This window comes from Macaca nemestrina, chromosome 5, assembly GCF_043159975.1.
Source record: "Macaca nemestrina isolate mMacNem1 chromosome 5, mMacNem.hap1, whole genome shotgun sequence".
NCBI lineage: Eukaryota > Metazoa > Chordata > Mammalia > Primates > Cercopithecidae > Macaca > Macaca nemestrina.
Window position 1 is genome coordinate 9,773,817 of NC_092129.1, and position 18,503 is coordinate 9,792,319.

An 18,503-nucleotide genomic window follows, 5' to 3' on the forward strand; every position below is an offset into this window, starting at 1 on the left:
TGTCTCCTTTGGAAAGACTCCTCTAAATCCCTCTCACTAGATGTAGACACTGGGTGCTGGGCAACTTCTGACATCTGTCTTTAAAGATGGTAGCGATGAACAGTTGCCCTGAAGGTGAGGATGCAGATGACCCACGGCCCTACTTGTTAAGTAGAGAACCAGGCAGAAGCCGGTATTCCACCACGGCACACCGTCTTGCCTGTCTTGCAGAACACAACTTTCTGAGAGCAGGGGTTTATACAGGCGGCGTAAGCTGTTTCCCTAACATTACGCCTTAGTGCTACTGTTCTACATAAGAATTACGTAGACGATCTGGGTGCGGTGGCTCGCACCTGTAATCCCAGCACTTTGGGAGGCCAAGGTGGCCTCAAGATCACTTGAGGACAGGAGTTCAAGACCAGCCTGGCCAACATGGTGAAACTCCGTCTCTACTCAAAATACAAAAATTAGTTGGGCATGGTGGCAGGTGCCTGTAATCCCAGCTACTTGGGAGGCGAAGCCAGGAGATTCTCTTGAACTCAAGAGGCAGAGGTTGCAGTGAGCTAAGATGGTGCCACTGCACTCCAGCCTGGGGAACAGAGCAAGACTCTGTTGCCAACAAAAAAAAAAAAGATAGATAGATGTACGTCTATTACATTTACACACACACCCACAGACACACCAGTGGCTCTAAACCACTCTCTGCCTAAAAATATAATTAGTTTGAATGAATAAGCAAAACCATATGAAATATTTAGACAATCTTAACCCATTTAGGTTAGACTTTTTATTGAATCGTAGCAGTTTGAAAAGACTACCCAGCAGTCTTCTGTTGTGGTTTAATCAAAAGTCCACTTCAGAGGCCAGTCTTTTCTGAGCCTCTGCAGCCTGGTGTTGTTTTGACATCTTGCAAGTAGGATAAAGTAGGCCACGCTCACAGACAGTGCTGGGACAGGGCCGGCCGGGGGAGTGCCCTGACACATTGCTGGAAAGAGGCGGCATAAGCCCAACCAGGGTCATTAGGGAAATGTTAACTTAGAAACCCCTGTTCTGTTTTTCCCAAGCCAAAGGAAGAGTCTGCTTTTAATAACATTGCAGTGAAACGGAGGTACAGGAATTTGCCTTCCGGTTGGGAAGAAAGCACCATTCGGAAGCAAAGCCCCGTGTGTCAGCATCACACGCTCTGATTCATCACTTAATGTGCGGGCTGGGTTTGGCTGCCGGCTCCATGACTCGGCATCCCAGTCTTTCCAGGCGAGCCTGCGCCTTGCAGCCCCGGCTGGCTGCAGCCCTCACAGCTGCAGCAGCAGGGTTAGAGGACCCTTTCTGAGAATCTCCAGTTACCTCCTGGACAAAATCACCGTCCTTTTGCCATCATACCTCTCTCTGTTCAAATGCATAAATCACTGAGTCTTTCCTGCAGCCACGATGAATTCGCAAAATGTAACAAACAAAACCTGTTCTTGTCAATATTTGTTTTAAGGCAAACATCTACATTTTTATATCCTTCTCCCTGTTTAAATCAGACCCGCTCCGCTGTTTGTAATCCGTTCTCTGAATGCCATTGTTTCTGTATACCAGACCGAAAATTCCACATTAGAACCTTTATGGGCAGAGTGGACTGGAATATTTGAAATTTAGACCATTTCACAAAATCTGAGGTGTGTTGTCTTAGCAGCTTTGTAATGTCTTATGATGTGAGTATTTGGGCATGTGGAAATTGAGACGAATTTACTCACTCCAGGCACGGGGTAAAGCAGACTGGCCTGCCCATCCTCTGCCCTACTTTTTCTCTCCCCCAGGCAGGACTGATTTATCCTGCAGTTTAACTACCTATTAGAGACATGCTTTTCCTCGCACTCAGTACATTATGTCTGTTCCTTGGACCATCGATCTGAACTGCTTTTTGACTTTTCTTATTAAATTTATTGATTATTGGCCAAACACGGTGGCTCACGCCTGTAATCCCAACAATTTGGGAAGCCAAGGCAGGTAGATCACCTTACGTCAGGAGTTTGAGACCAGCCTGGCCAACATGGCGAAACCCCGTCTCTACTAAAAATACAAAAAAATGAGCCGGGCGTTGTGGCCTGTGCCTGTAGTGCCAGCTACTCAGGAGAGTTGCTTGAACCTGGGAGGTGGAGTTTGCAGAGAGCCAAGCTCACGCCACTGTGCTCCAGCTTGGGTGACAGAGCAAGACTCTGTCTCAAAAAAAAAAAAAAAAAGATAGATAGATTAGATAGGTAGACAATTATTTTTCTCTAATTTGATCCCACACTCAGTGACAGCAGCATCCAGGCTCATGTGTTATTGGCATCACCCAGAGCCCCACATCCTGCCTCCTGGTACTGCTGCTGCTGCTTCTCAGTGGACTCCCTCTCTCTTTCATTTCAGCATGTTCACATCGACCTGCACAGTGCATAGTCCAATTTACATACTATCTGTTTCAGAAAGACCTTCTCAATAATTTCAGCTTTAAAATTTGTTCTGCTTCCTCTGAATTCACCTAAAATATTCCGGTTTTCTATATTTGTATTTTATTTTATTTTATTTTATTCTACTTTATTATTTTTGAGTCAGAGTCTTGCTCTGTCGCCCAGGCTGGAGTGAAGTGGTGCGATCTCAGCTCACTGCAACCTCCGCCTTCCAGGTCCAATCTATTCTCCCTGCCTCAGCCTCCTGTGTAGCTGGGATTACAGGCGCCCACCACCACACCCAGCTAATTTTTGTATTTTTAGTAGAGGCAGGAGTTCCGCATGTAGGCCAGACTGGTCTCAAACACTGACCTCAGGTGATCTGCCCACCTCGGCCTCCCAAAGTGCTGGGATTACAGGCGTGAGCCACCTCACCCGGCCCAGTTGTCTGTATTTTAAAATATATGACTTCCCTGCTGTACTCAATCCCACAATACACACATAGTACAATGTCTGGAAAATATGCCTTCAAGGCCTATTTATAGATGACTGGAAAAAAATACTTGGTTAGAAAAATGGATAGTGTATGTTTGATAAGTAGTCGTTGGTTCTGACCCGATTGAAGATAAGCAGGTGATATCATCAATAAGCTGAAGAGAAAGGCAGTGGGAAATATCTCTGTTTATAAAGGGAGGATGTGCTACCTTGGCAAATGGAAAAATACGAGTGAGAAAATAAACATTCCCCTCAACCCCGCCTCACAGTGGTGAACACCCTCAGCTGGGGCTGGATATCCTTTATCTGAGCCTTTGGTAAATATTTGATAAAATCGCAAAATATTCCCTTATAAAACCTACATATTATTTTTGGTTTTTCCCAAGACTTCTCTCAGAGTGATACCAGCAACAGTTTTAATAAGGGGGGAAAGGCTTTGTCCTCTCTCAGAATAAACCTCATTATAACCTTTGTAAAAAATGGATTGGTATAATATTTTGTAATTCTCATCGGAACATACTGAAAGATGTTTCCGTCTGACCTTCTTTTTGGACAATGGGAAATATATTTATGCAAATATCTCCCTGAAGTTTCTCATTTCAGCCTCATCTGTGAAATGTGTGCCTGGCTAGCCAGGGCCTCCCCACTCCACAGTCACTGTCTGGGCCACGCTGACATTAACTGTGGGGTGGAGGATGCTGATGCTGTCCGGGCCCTGCAGGCAGCCAAGGGCTGCTGTGCAGCCAGCTGCCAACCTCAAGTAAGCGATGCTTTGGGCAGAGGAGCCCTTGGATTCCCTGCCCTTTTGCCCTTGACTTCAACCTGTGATATGCCATTGAGCTGTGATAGCCTGCTTTATGCTGGTTTATACGCATTCCGGGCCTTTTAGACGTTATTCCCAGTCACTTTTCTAGATTCTTCACTGCAAATTACAAGGAAGCCACAAGCATAAATTTGCAATAGGAATTAGACCACTACCTCAGTTCTCTTAAAATTAAAGCTGTTGCAACCTAGGGAGGGGGAATCACCAAAATTATCACCTGATTCAACCATGTTTTAACTCTTATTCAGAAACTCAAACATTTTATGAAACTTGCCATCTATCACTTTGGAAGTTCTGTCTACCCAGATAGCTTCACCCAGTACCAAAATGACATTCCACTGTCAGCAAAGATGCCCACAACTTTAGCTTTGAAAACATCCATTTAGTAATCATATGCATGACCCACTTCAGCCACAGCATTTTCCCATAAACAATGACTGTGATGAGCACAAATTGTATGTGCCTCCGTTTCCTCAGCTGCAAGATGAAGATAATTATATCCATTTTGGAGAACTGTTGTGAAGTATACATAAAAATCATGTAGATGAAGGGATATCGTGAACAGTGGAAAGCAATATACAAATGCAATGCATAAATATTATAGCTTGTGGGACCTTCATGATTCCCCAGAACCTGTAGCTCATTTCCCTTCTACCTTATAGGCATCAGGATTCCACATGAAACTTTCAGTAAAATACTTCTGTAATTCAGAGGGTTCACTGTGCCAAACTGATCTGATTGCTCATTGAAATTCATTTGTAACATCTTAGTTTTACAGATTCATTTTAACTGGAAAATTGGCAAATATAAGGCATCTTAAAGTGTCAATTACAAGTATCAATTAGAGTGATTTTGCTTTACTATGGAAGATTTGCTTTCCTACAAGTTCTGTTATAGTCATCCTTCTCAAAACTCAATAATCAGAGATTTGTTCTTGATTTAATTGAAGATGTAGCAGATGAGAAAAACCTTTTCTATACAACTGGGAGACATTTTGTATGCCATGAACAACATCAATTATCAGAGAGGGTAGAAGCACACAATTCTAAACCAAAATGTACTATGGAAGCAAACTTATTTTTAAACAATTGCCATATAGGGTACCCACATCTGTTATTTATCATTTAAAATTGTATTGCTTTGGTAAGCAATCTAATCAATCAAACCGCTATGTTCCCTAATCCCAATAAAGCATTCTTCTCTTACAGAAGGAAAATGAGTCTAAAAAAGAGATAATACTTTAGCATCTATTTTTTGGATTAGACTTTTTGGAGTCTTGAAAGGGAGCCTCAAAGCATACGTAAATAAGATGATCGCATATCTGAAAAAGTAGAGAAGTTGAGTGAGGAATGATAGGAGAGAAGAATCATGAAACACCAGCTGCTCTCATAGCATATGATGTAGCTACATTCTTCACTGCTAAATTAAAAAACAGATTCAGGCTTCTGGGCTTGAGGAGGCTGCAGTTAGGAATGAATGCCACGTGTTAACTTGAGCCTGAACAAAGAAGAGGATATGAGTATTGAACACTGTTGGCTCTGCTATCAGCTGTGAGCGGCTATCTGGGCCAAGGGATAGGGACAGTGATAGTGCCCAACACCTAGAAGAGAAAGTGAGAAGATACTGGGAATACTCAGAAAACAGTATATCGTCTCATTGATGGAGTTACTGGAATCATTTCTTCCTCTCCTCTAATTCTGTCATGCCCAAGAGATTACACCACAATGTGCTGTATGTGACTCTGCATGCCGAACACGCCTTCCTACAACAATGACAGGTTTTTGTTCAGTCCTCTGAATATTGTATTATCTAGGAATAGAACATGACCAGAAAATACCTCCAGTGGAATTTTTTTTCATGGTTCCAAATTTAATTTCAGCATCAGGAATTGAGATATGGCAACAGGAAATGAACCTGGAACCACAGGCAAGAGTATAATGTTGGAAAAGGCCCCCAACAGTGCCAACACCATCTTGTAAACACTTATGAAGCTTGGTCCTGTGAAAATGAGCATACGTCACCTCCCCTGCTCCCCCAGCTCCTCCCATCGCCATTAGTTCTTATATGCCCTGTTTTCCTTATCTATTGCCTTATTGTGTGGGTTATGGGTTTGGTCAGGTCTAGGCTGGGGGATGTTTCTACTCTATATGGCATTGAATGAGGTCACTTGGTGGTGTTCAGCTGGTGGAGGGGCTCACATGTCTGGCATCTTGGTAGGTGTGGCTGGAAGAATGGATTCCACTGTGGTTGTTGATGGGAGATGGACACATGGCCTCTCCTAAATGGGCAGGGTCAGAGCTCAGGGCACCCAGAGAGAGCGGTCTAAAAGACAGGGAATGGAAGCTGCCCATTTTAGGCATGAGTCCTGAAACTGACAGAGCAGTACTCCCACTGTCTTCTACTGGCAAAGTAGTCACAGACTCTGCCCAGGTTCAAGGGGAGACCCCACCCTGCAATAGGAGGAGGGCAAAAGAATTCAGGGCCACCTTCAATTCTTCCATAGTCCTTTCTACACATAAACGTAGTGTCTCATAAGTACAACTGACAGCTGTATTTTCTCTCACATAATTATTCATCACCCGTCACACCTGCCCTGCTTCACTCGCACTTTGTAGTCTCTCCTCCAACACTGCCTAGGGGATTGTCCCTTCCTACTGAAAACAAGGTGGTCTCTAGCCCCTTAGCTTTACTTGTTCACTTCCCACCAGCTCAGCTGATTTTATGCCCTTCAATCCTTTCCAGCTCCCTTTGTCTGGGTAATTCCTATTTTTCCTTCACTGCTCAACTTCTCTAAGAATTCTTCCCTCCCACCCTGCTCCTTACCCCCACTGTGCCCTCATCTATTCATTGATGTGTCCATTCAATTGTTTGTTCAGCAGATATTTACTGAGGCACTCATAGGCACCCCAGCTAACTATGGATGAAAAAGAGCATAATGGCAGTTGGGGTGGGCATGCTCCTGAATCTCAGAAGCCTCACTGGGGGTTTGGCTCCCCAGGGGAAGCCCGGCAGTGTTGTATTTTAGATTCCTGGCCACCTGCACACCTTGTCAGCACCTTCAGGGTGCAAGCAAGTCAAGCTACAGTTAGCAGGCTCTAGTTCTGTGAGCCATCCGTGGAAGGGGTATTTACTTTCTTATGCCAACCGTATGGGTCTCCTCTTGCCGACTCTAGTGTCAGAGGGGAAAAGAGAGAAATTTCCTGGCTCAGTGAAGCTGGAGCAAGGTCTTAACAGGATGTTTAGTAGCTATGGTTGGAATTCAATTTTGAGTTTTCCTGCTGTGGCAGTTAAATGTGAAACTTTTTATTACCATTTCTCTTCCATTCTTCTCAGCTACATTTTCACTTGGAAGTTTTTTCACTGGTCATGAAAGCAACCAAATGTAAGGAAAGTCAATACAAAGTTTTAAAAACAGCAACAAATAAGTGGTCTATGCAATATTGTTATAATACAGTGAGGTCAGATCTTCAGAAATAACATCTATTCCCACCTCAGATTTTGGAGTTGCTTCAAATTTTCCATCTTTAGCATTGGTAGAATAAACACATAATTAGACTTTAGAACAGGATCAAATTATATCCTCATTAAATAAATACAGTTATACATGATGGACCACATTTGTCCAACATGCATATCATTTTAATGCTTGTAAGTAATAATTCTGCCAATATGGCAAGCCAGATATCAACAATGTGTCTAGAAGCGCATACAAAAGAGATCACTAGGAAATGTGACCACCTGGAAGGACATGTGAAAAAGTTCCCATAGACAAAGGCTAATTTCACTTAAAAACACGGGGAGAATTTCAAAGACAAGTATATCACAAGGAGCATTTTCCAGACATGGAGAAATGCATGAGCAACACACAATTTGAAAACAGAAAGTATTTAAGATACTTTAAGGTCCAAGCAAAGCACTAAACGGGAAATGAGTCTTGGAAAGGCAGGTGGGTGCCATGGTGACAACTGATTGGAATCCCATCCTGATGAGTTTGGTTTTAGTTTAAAAGGGAATGGGACACTGCTGAAAAGTTTGGAAAAAGTAGGAATGTGTTTACAGCTATGATTGAGGAAGGTTAATATGTCAGTCATTTATAGTCTGAACTGAGGTTAAGAGAGATGTTGTAAGAATACCATAGTGGTCTAGGAAGGAAATAGTGAGACTCGCATGAAGTCAGTGCCCACAGCAGAAAAGCAAGGGAACTCGTGGGAAAGTCACTGAAGGCAGTGGCCACAGAAAGATTGTCAGTAGCTCATGGTGGGGTGGGTAGGTCAAAGAGGTTGGCAGGTGGGTAGTGGAGCTAATGAAGACAGAGTAGTGTCAAAAAAGTCTCCAGCAGTGAGAACTTTCCATCTGAGGACACAGGAAAAGGTCACACCATTTAATGCAAACAGAACTCACTATTCATAGCACATATAACTTAGCTGGGGAAAGGAATAGGATTGATAATGAATGTGGTTTTTTACTTCATTTGTTCATTCAAAAATAATTTTGTGTTCTTCTTTGTGACAAATCGTGTGCTAAAATGTTTGGCAGTACAGAGATGACTTACCCAGATCTGTCTAGGAGAACACAGATAGGTTTAAGGAGAAAGGCATGAAACATCTTGAGCAAGTCTCTGAATCTGCAGAGTAACAGAATAAGAAAGACACAGCTCCTTCAAAACTCTGAATCATTATTTCTTGCTCACTTTGTGACTGACTAGATGGGATCATTGTTATCATCTTATATTTGTTGAGTTATTAGTTGCCAGGCACCAAGCAGTGTGTATAAAGAAACTATTATTTAGCTTTCAGAGACACTTTCTGAGGTGGATACTACTGACTGGTCCATATTTTACATGTGGAAACTGAGGCTCAGAAAAGATGAACTGGCCCAAGGCCACTCCTCTAGTCGGCCTCTGTTCCTGCACCAGTGACATAGTGATATCATAGTGAAGGCACAGACAGTGTGTAAGGTTTGAGCCCAGTGTCTATTTAAACTCTATTATTGTTGTTTCTAACATTAGGCAAGTATAGGGTACCTTGTTTCCTGATGAGAACAAAGCTAACTCAACTTCATGGCATGTGAACAGATAACCAGCCCTCCTCAATTCTGTGCTTTAACTGGCTAAGCTAATTACTGATACGTTAGTATTCTATGGTACCCCTCTACTTTCAATCACTCAGTACAATCCTGATGGCTGGGATAATCTACACCTTTGCCTTGACCGAGCATACCAAAAGCAGCTTTTGACTTAACTATGAAAGGGGAATGTAGAAATAGATCTTTCTTAAGCACCTTTAAAACTAAATATTGGTAGGCTGGGCACGGTGACTCACACCTTTAATCCCAGCACTTTGGGAGGCTAAGACACTTGGATCACGAGGTCAGGAGTCCAAGACCAGCCCGGCCAAGATGGTGAAACCCCATCTCTACTAAAAATACAAAAAATAGCTGGGCGTGGTGGTGGGTGCCTGTTATCCCAGCTACTCGGGAGGCTGAGGCAGAAGAATCCGTTGAGCCGAGATCGTGCCACTGCACTCCAGCCTGGGTGACAGAGTGAGACTCTGCAAACAAACAAAACTAAATATTGGTTTCTGCCACCAGATACATTCTCTAAAACCTTAAACTCTGACCAATTTCACAAAACAGCCATTAATTTTTAACTTAAAATGTTTTTATTTTTATTTTTTAGAGACAGGATCTTGCTCTGTCACCAAGGTTGGGGTGCAATGGCATAATCATAGCTCACTGCCTCCTCGAACTCTTGAGCGCAGGAGATCCTCCCGCCTCAGCCTCTTTGGTTTCTGAAAACAAACTTGCTGTAGTTTCTGAAGAATTATTCAAGCTTGTAACACCTCAAAGCCTCATGTTTAGGGGAATAGGGACCCAGCAAAATGGCCCTAGTTCTTTGATACCCAGTTTTTAGTCATACACCAAACAATAGGGAATTGGAGGAAGTAAACATGCCACCATGCCCAACCTATTTATTTATTTATTTATTTATTTATTTATTTATTTATTTTTTATTATTTTTGGCTGAGATGGAGTCTAGCTATGTTGCCCAGGCTGATTTCAAACACCTGGCCTCAAGCGATCCTCTTGCTTTGGTCTCTGTACGTGCTGGGATACCAGGTGTGAACCACTGTGGCTGCTCCAAAGTTTTCTTGCAGAGGCAGGGTTTTACTATGTTGCCTAAACTGACCTCTAACTTCTGGGGTTCGAGAGATCCTCCCACCTCAACCTCCCAAAGCACTGGGATTATAGGCATGAGCCCCCGCACCCAGCCCATTATTTTAAGAATATTCAGATATAGGCACTTAGGGAAGATGAAAATTTATAAGAAGAGTGAGGATTGTTTGCCTGATTGCAAACTTCAAAAAATTTGCTTCTTGAAAGGTTATGCTTAGAGTGATCACCCAGAGAGTCCATCACGATGCAAAGGAAATGTATTGGGAATTTGTAAACCATCTACTTCCAAGAAAACTTCACAGGAATATTTGTGAGATGTCTAGGTAAGGACTAAACAAGGACATCACTCTAACAAGCATGCAACAGCATGATCTCTGAAGGTCGAACAGGACTCTTAACCTACATATTTGCTTTTCCTAAGACAGCAGCTCCTCTATCCCAAGAGCTATAATTAGATCTAACTGCTTTCTCCATAGGTCGCTCAGACACTCTACATCTTTTACCTCTGAAAAACCTAGATGATGTCAGAATAAAGATGTATTTGTCTTATCCCCTGTAGATATGCATGCACTTCACAAATCTACTGTAGTTTGGCTGCAATTTGGAGTCCTTCAAAGTTTGGGAGGAATGTTTAGGGCTTAGAGATGTTAGACAAAGGGCTGGTACTTGGAAGACACTCTAAAAACAACCTTGCTATAGTTTCTGAAGAATTATTCAATCCTGTAAGACCTCAAAGCCTCACGTTTAGGAGAATAGGGACCCAGCAAAAAGACCCTAATACTTACATTTGATACCCAATTTTCAGTCATACGCCGAACAATAGGAAATTGGAGGAAGTAAACAGAAGCTAGCGGAACTCACTGATATCTTAGCTTGAACCTCTCATGACAAAAAGTGCTTTTCAGATTAAAAAGAAAAGTCACTTTTATGGTAAGATTGTTTTGAACAGCACAAGCTGTGCCTAGTGTTTCCTCGGGGCGCCCATGAACTTGGCTGTGATCCTATCAGCCAAAAAACTGGCAGAGCCCCCAGGGGAAGTGGGGACGCTGTGGCCCCTCTGGGGCTGCCTCCTGAACACCCTCTCCCCTTGCTTTTAAGCATGGCCAAGTTCTGACTTGGAGCAGCCATAAAACTCTCCTGGTAGCATTTTAAAGGCTTTTAAAAGAATGCCCCCTCATAATGTGTTCTGTTACAGCGGTGATTGTTATTGTTGTTATTTCCTGCTTTGTAGCAAGAGTGAAATCTCCCTCAGGGTATATTGAGAAAGGATTGAGAAATTCTAACGATAGATCACAGTAGCCCACTTCATTTTCTGCTGTAAAGGCAAGTTCCGCCTGGCGTCTAGTATACTGGTTGGCAAGGACCTCCTCTGAAGAAGTGATTGTTCTCAGACCCCGGAGGCAGAATGCAGGAAATGGAACAGAGTTTGCTGTGAAATAACACTATGGAAAATAAATTCTATTTAAAAACTAATGTGATCCTTTCCCAATTGTCTTGTAGGTTCATTGACTGGAATGTAGAATTCTGTTCCCCAAATGAATCAACAGTGCTTAGAATAGAGGAAGACAGACTTTTCCCAGGGTAAATCCCTGACAGAGTGTTATGTTCATGGCACAGACAGACATCCGTCTTCCCAACTCTGTTAGGGCCACATTAAATCTGAGATAGCATTCACCTTTTCTCCAGCATCCCCCAAGGCTGAAATACAGCCACATGGCTCCTCTTCATCTTCAGCCTATGAGTCCCAAACTCAGTGAGCTTTTCTCAACACAGAGCATACATTAAATGACTGCATCCTTTTGCTCTCATCTCCAGTGTGGAACCCCCGAGTCTGAAATCTTGGGAAGCTCTATGTCATTTACTGAGTGTGATGCAATGCCAAGACCCAGTGCTGCCGTACACAGAATCTTGTGTAAGATGGATTAAGGCCTCTTTCATCCTGAAGGGAAAAAGGAAAGTTTGCCAGCTACAAGGAGGTTGGCAAAGAGAATAGGGACTCTTTCAGAAATAAATCTGATTTTGAAAAATAGCATCTCAGGAAGAAAGCCTTTTAAAAAGCTAGGAAGTAAGATAACATTCTCAGAATACTGTAAAATAAGAACTGATTTTCATAGGATTTGAATGAATAAATCATCTCATTGCTTTAGAGTCACACAAGGGAGACGGCAGAATAATAGAAGCTGGGAGCTGGAGAGCTGATACGAGACCTGTTCTGACCCCATGGGTCTAAGTGAGAGGCCTCAGACCCCAACTGCTGTTCACATGCATGTACATTCAAATATATACTGATTACTAAATGTATGGGGCTTCTTTTGGTTTCTATTCTTACTGCATTTTATTTTAAGCTTCTTAGCAATAAATAATAATAAGTGCTTTGAAAACATTAAAAAAAATTATAGGTAATTGGAAGCTGTCGTTTTCATTAGCACTATATTCTCTGAAGAGTTTTGCAGTTTCTTTAACAAAACTCCCAAGAGGAAAGTTTACATTTATTGAATGCATTCTCTCAACCAACACTATTTTTAAAAACTTTTAAATTGTCTTACAGTTGTTTTATCTTCTTTTCTTTTAATGTACACTCGAATGTTAACACCTGTAGAAATTAGTGTGGCTACCACCGGCATAACCAGGATTCAAAACTCTTCCCTCGCCGCAAATCCCTGCGACTGCGGCTGTGTGGTCATCTCCTGGCACCACCTGACCTGGCCTCCATCCCTCCAGTCTGTCTGTCTGAGAATGCTGGATGAATGGAACCATGCAGTAGGTAACCTTTGAGGCACTCCCTTTATTCAGGGCAATGCCTTTGGGATGCATCCACCTTGCCGTGCACCCATTGTTCATCCCTTTCTGTTGCTCAGCGGTGATTGTTGCGTGGCTGGCACCACAGTGTATTTGAGCATTTACTCAATAAGGGACATTTGGGCTCTCGTTTTTGGCAAATGCGATTGGAGCTGCTGTGTGCATTCCTACAGTGCTTGTGTGATCATCGATACCATTTCTATTTTCAAAATTGAGTTATTTCGTCCATTCTTCATGCTTAAAACTTTTTTCTGAGGCCCTCAGATATCCCACATTTCCGCGTCTCTGACTTCTTGGTTGTTTTGCTGGGTTCTTCTTCTTTTTACCTTGGAATAGATCGTTTTTATTTCCATAGTTCTCTTATATCTTTTAATTTGATTTCCTTGCCGATCATCTATCCAAGTACAGTTTTTACGGAAATAAACTTGAAGTTTAGGTTCTTATGTTTAAATTATATTTAAATTAGTAAGGATGTAAATTTTTATCTGCCCAGAGTCAGCTTCTTGAGGCAGGCACAGAATAGGATAATGAACTTTATTCTCCCATGTTTGGAAGAGACTTTCTCAGTAAGTACTATAAAAAAGAAATCCAGCGATGGGATTGAGGAAGCATGAAGTCTAAGCTGGGCAAGGAGGGAGCTGAGGACAGGAGGGAGTAATGAATAATGAAAAGTTAGAAGGGTTAATGGATGGAAGGGTCTAGTAAAGTTAAAAAATTATTCAAGTGGGGTTACTAAAGGGATTGGGCTGAGGGTACGAAGCGATGATCAAAGGATGCTTGAGGATTATGAAGATTATGGGCAGTTATTGGTAATGACAGGCCTACACCAGTGGTTCTCAACTGTCACAGCGTGTGAAAATCAACTGGAAAAAATGTAAATATAGTTCCCCATGCCCCACTCCTAGAAAGGCTAATTCAGTTAGTTTTGGATGCGAGAGCAACTACCAGAAATTAAAAACTACTGATACGTGGTGCAACCCCAGGAGGGGTGGGCAAAGTTGAGAGGATGGCAAGACCATGTGGTGTAAGGAGAAAAAGATAGAGGCCATTTTGGATGAATGAATGTGTTACGAGAACATTGAGGTTGTACTCCATGACAACAGAAGTGCTGGAAAGTAAGAAAATGACCTCGATGCTTCATTAGCATGAATGGGTAGAAGGTAAGCGCTGACATTCAGCTGTCATATGCTGATATTGGAGGGAGTTAATGAGCAAAAATAATACCCCCAAATGGAAGGACACATTGTCTACTGCCTACTGAAACATGATAGTAATGTTCAAATCACATCTGACAATTAGGCAAATGGTCAAATTTCGTGAAATGTAATTAATAAATTTCTCCATTGATGTCAAGCAATTTTAGAAGGTGGGCCATTATTGCATTTTTAAACCATATGTTCCAAACTAAGACATTTTATTTGAAAGATTTTTAAACAGAATATGCACTTTTATTTCCAAGCTCTTTGAAGGGTGAGGATATGCGTTTTCATAACTGACACAATTATTTTTTAAAACAAACTCAGAAAACAGTGGAAGTATTCCAAACATCTGTCTTCAAAGTGTTTGCTCCAGAGTTCAACTTCCTTTTATAAATAGGATATTTCTATACCTGGTAAAAATCGCATCTACCTTAATGGGATGAAATAACTGTTTTTGGTTTTTTCCCTAAAATATCTGCTAGATTGCATTTCTACTGGCAGTCATTTGATATCAAAGCTCTACACAAGCCCGTGCAGCACTTTTATGCAAATTTTTAAAAACTTCTTTCAAGACACATTGCTATCTGTTGGAAAATGTTTTTAGGGTAAAGATATTTAAATTAATACATTAGAAATAATATAACTGGTGACCCCTAACATTGTTGAATGCATCTCTTATATAATCATACATGATGACCTTGAAAAGTTTCACTAACTTACTGAAAGGAAAAATGAGTAACTCGTTCACAATATTTTCAAGGTTTATACTGTGAATTTAGCAGTGAAATTCTGTGGTACAAATAGGTTTTATAGTCCCTCCCTATTTTATTCCAACTAGCAGAGAAACGTCTGCATTGTCAAAGGCTTGTTTTTATCAAATTAACTACATCAATAACACTTTCGGCACTTTTTACTTCTGGCTTTAATTTCTTTGCTCGGCATCTTTTTTGTAAGTCATACAATGAGTGAATACTCTTCCAGTACTACCTCTGTTACCATTCAGCTTGAGTCTTTTTCTCAAATCAAGATAGCTACTCCATCAGTGCTACAGTAATCCAACACAACCATCAAATAATAGTTCTTAATGCAAGAAACTATGTTGAGACCACATCCCTTACAGTACAACTTAAATGCTTTATGAAAAATAAGTTTTTCATGTACTTCATTATTGGAAGAGAATAAATATATAAAATACCATCAGCTGACACATATGTGTCAAACCTGGAATGTATTTGTTCTAATATTTGCTTCTTTACTTCATTAGTAATAATTTCTACACATCTTTCTACAGAAGTTTTTGACAAACAAGCATATCCCGATTTATTGCCACTGTATTTTCTTTGTGTGATTTCAATCATTTTGTTGTAATAGGAAGAAAATTTCCCTAAAAAATTTCCCTAAAATTTCCCTAGCTTTTCTTCTTTCACGATTAAGAAACTAAATAAATGAAACAAGAAAAACTCAAAAGAGACTTCTAGATTTTTATTATTAAATATTCTTTATTTTTTCAAGACCAAGTTTTGCTCTTGTTGCCCAGGCTAGAGTGCAGTAGCATGATCTCGGCTCAGCGCAACCTCCACCTCCCAGGTTCAACTGATTCTCCTGCCTCAGCCTTCCTGAGTAGCTGGGATTACGGGCATGCGCCACCATGCCCAGCTAATTTTGTATTTTTAGTAGAGACAGGGTTTCTCCATGTTTGTCAGGCTGGTCTCGAACTCCCGACCTCAGATGATCCGCCCGCCTCGGCCTCCCAGAGTGCTTGGATTACAGGCGTGAGCCACCACACCCAGCCTATTAAATAGTCTTGATGATTTTAAAGCACCAAGGCCAGCATCACAAACTTTGGAGAAGTTTGTTTGCATGTTTTGAATGCTTAGCTTTTAATTATGAGTAACAATTAAACAAAAGTAACAAAAAGAGTAACAAAAGTAACAAAAAGAAAATCATTTTAGGCCGGGCACAGTGGCTCACACCTGTAATCCCAGCACTTCGGGAGGCTGAGGCGGGTGGATCACTTGAGGTCAGGAGTTTGAGTCTAGCCTGGCCAACATGGTAAAACCCCGTCTCTACTAAAAATACAAAAATTGGCCAGATGTGGTGGCAGGCACCTGTAATCCCAGCTACTCGGGAGGCTAAGGCAGGGAAATTGCTTGAACCCAGGGGGCAGAGGTTTCAGCAGTGAGCCAAGCTCTCACCACTGTACTCTAACCTGGGTGACAGAGTGAGAATCCATCTCCAAAAAAAAAAGTTAAAAATAAATTAATTAATCAAAAATTATTATTTGTTGCATGTTGCATCTATGTTTTCTGGTTACTAATCATAGGTATATCTAGGTAACCAGTCTGCAGTGTTGTGGTTCAGATGTCTCCCTCCCCTCCCCTCCTCTCCCCTTCCCTTCCCTTTCTTCCTTATCTTTCTTTTCTTTCTTTCTTCCTTTCTTTCTTTCTTTCTTTTGAGTCAATCTTGCTCTGTCACCGAAGCTGGAGGACAGTGGTGCGATCTCACCTCACTGCAACCTCTGCCTCTTGGGCTCAAGCCTCTTCCTCCCCCTGATTAGCTGGGATTACAGGCACCACCATGCCTGACTAATTCTTGTATTTTTAGTAGAGATGGGGTATCACCATGTTGGCCAGGTTAGTCTCAAACTCCTAACCTCAGGTGATGTGCCCACCTTGACCTCCCAAACTGCTAGGATTACAGGTGTGAGCCACCATGCCCGACCTCAGATGTCTCCTTTCTAAAACATGATTAAATCAAAGCTTAGGAAATTTATTTTATTCAATTATATTCTTTAACAAAAATGTTATCTCTCTTACCTCTGTTTCTGTCTTTCTGTATCATTATCTGTATGTAAAGTAAGTTTTAAAGAAAAATGAATACCTGGAGTTATTTATTTATTTATTTGTTTATTTTTATTTTATTTTATTTTATTTTTTTGAGACAGAGTCTCACTTCGTTGCCCAGGCTGGAGTGCAATGGCACAATCTCGGCTCACTGCAACTTCCACCTCCCAGATTCAAGCAATTCTCCCGCCTCAGCCTCCTGAGGAGCTAGGATTACAGGTGCCCGCCATCACACCCAACTAATTTTTGTATTTTTAGTTGAGATGGGGTTTCACCATGTTGGTCAGGCTGGTCTCGAACTCCTGACCTCAAGTGATCCACCCGCCTCGGCCTCCCAAAGCGTTGGGATTACAAGCATGAGCCACAGCGCCTGGCCCTGGAGTTACATCTTAATTCAACCTTCTTCATCTTCACATCGTTTTGCTTTGGTATGGAAATGAGAGGAAACAGTTAAAACATGTTTGACTCCAGTGACTATACTCTCCCCTAGAGTAAATGAAACTTGAGAAGCCTGAGTTTGATCTTTATGTAGTTTAACTCCCAAACTCAGAGCCCCCAAAACTGGGATAATTTGTGAGAAGCTGACAAGAATGGTCAGGGGATGAGCTCATTGTGGAAGTACCGCTTTCCTGCAGGAAGGCCCGGACAGAGGCTGCCGCCGGGGCTGGGGAGGGGCTCACTGCCCGCCCCAGCCTCCCCTCCCTGGAGGGCTGCACCACCTGCCTGATTCTTACACCGCCTCCCCCGGCCCCCCACCCATTGTGCTCAAAGTGTTTATGGCTTTAACATCAGAAATGATGCCCTTTCGCATGTGGGAAAATGACAACATAATAAAATAGAATAAAAAGTACAAACAAAAAGGAAGTCGAGAATAACAGGTGATGCTATTATTTACATAAATCAAGGTGAGGTGTTGAGCTGAAGTTCCAAATCACAGGAATGGACATGTTTTGTTTTGATGTTGTATTGTGTTTAATTTTAGGTTTGCTGTTTCTATTCTAGAATTAAGGCAACTACCAAGGCTCTATGTAGCTATTCTAAATAATCTGCTAGCTATATGGTTGGTTGATCATTTGCCCACCAACAGTATTTAAATTTTAAAACTCAGGTGGGGGATGGCCAGTTGTGGCAGTTTTAGATTCCCGCTCTGCATTCCTTCCTGTCTTAGCTGGCCACTGCATTCCTCCTCAGCATCAGAAAATAAAAAGACCTAGAAGGTGCTGCAGAACCTTTGGACACTAGTGGGTTTGCCATTGGGAGCAAAGGAGCCACGACTTCTATGTGGTCCATTTTCAGTTGCTCTTTCTGAGTCCAACGTTTTTGTAAAGCGGGACAATCATCCTTAGTCCTTTCCACCCACCCCAGTGTCGAGAGGCTCTAATGAGGTGCTGTAGGCGTATAGTCTGTGAAATGAGTTCCTGTTAGAGACGATTAAGTATCATTTGCCACTGCTCCAGGTTGCTGACAATCAGACCCTTGGGGATTGTACATATTTGCAGCGCTCTTGCCATTTGTCCTGGCCCCTTACCGAATGCAGGAGGGAATGCATATTTGCAGTGGGATTCATGGAATCTGGTCATGTGTGAGGAGGACTGTGGTGGTCGCAGCCCTAAACCACTCAGCCCCACTCTGGAAACACACTGCACTGACTGGACAGGTCGATATCCTTGCGTTAGCCTCTCATTTTTCCGATGCTTGTAGTTTACACATAATTCGCGCTCTGTGTACCACCTCTCCCGCAAAGAAAAAGGGTGGCAGGGCGGAACTTCCTACTCCC

The 18,503-nt window shown here is 42.0% G+C and overlaps 1 protein-coding gene across 12 annotated transcripts in view; it reads left to right on the plus strand.

Moving 5' to 3' along the window:
- The window catches only part of PRKN (parkin RBR E3 ubiquitin protein ligase), a 1,377,649-nt gene that overhangs the window by 827,953 nt on the left and 531,193 nt on the right, over positions 1-18,503 (plus strand). The window lies entirely within an intron of this gene.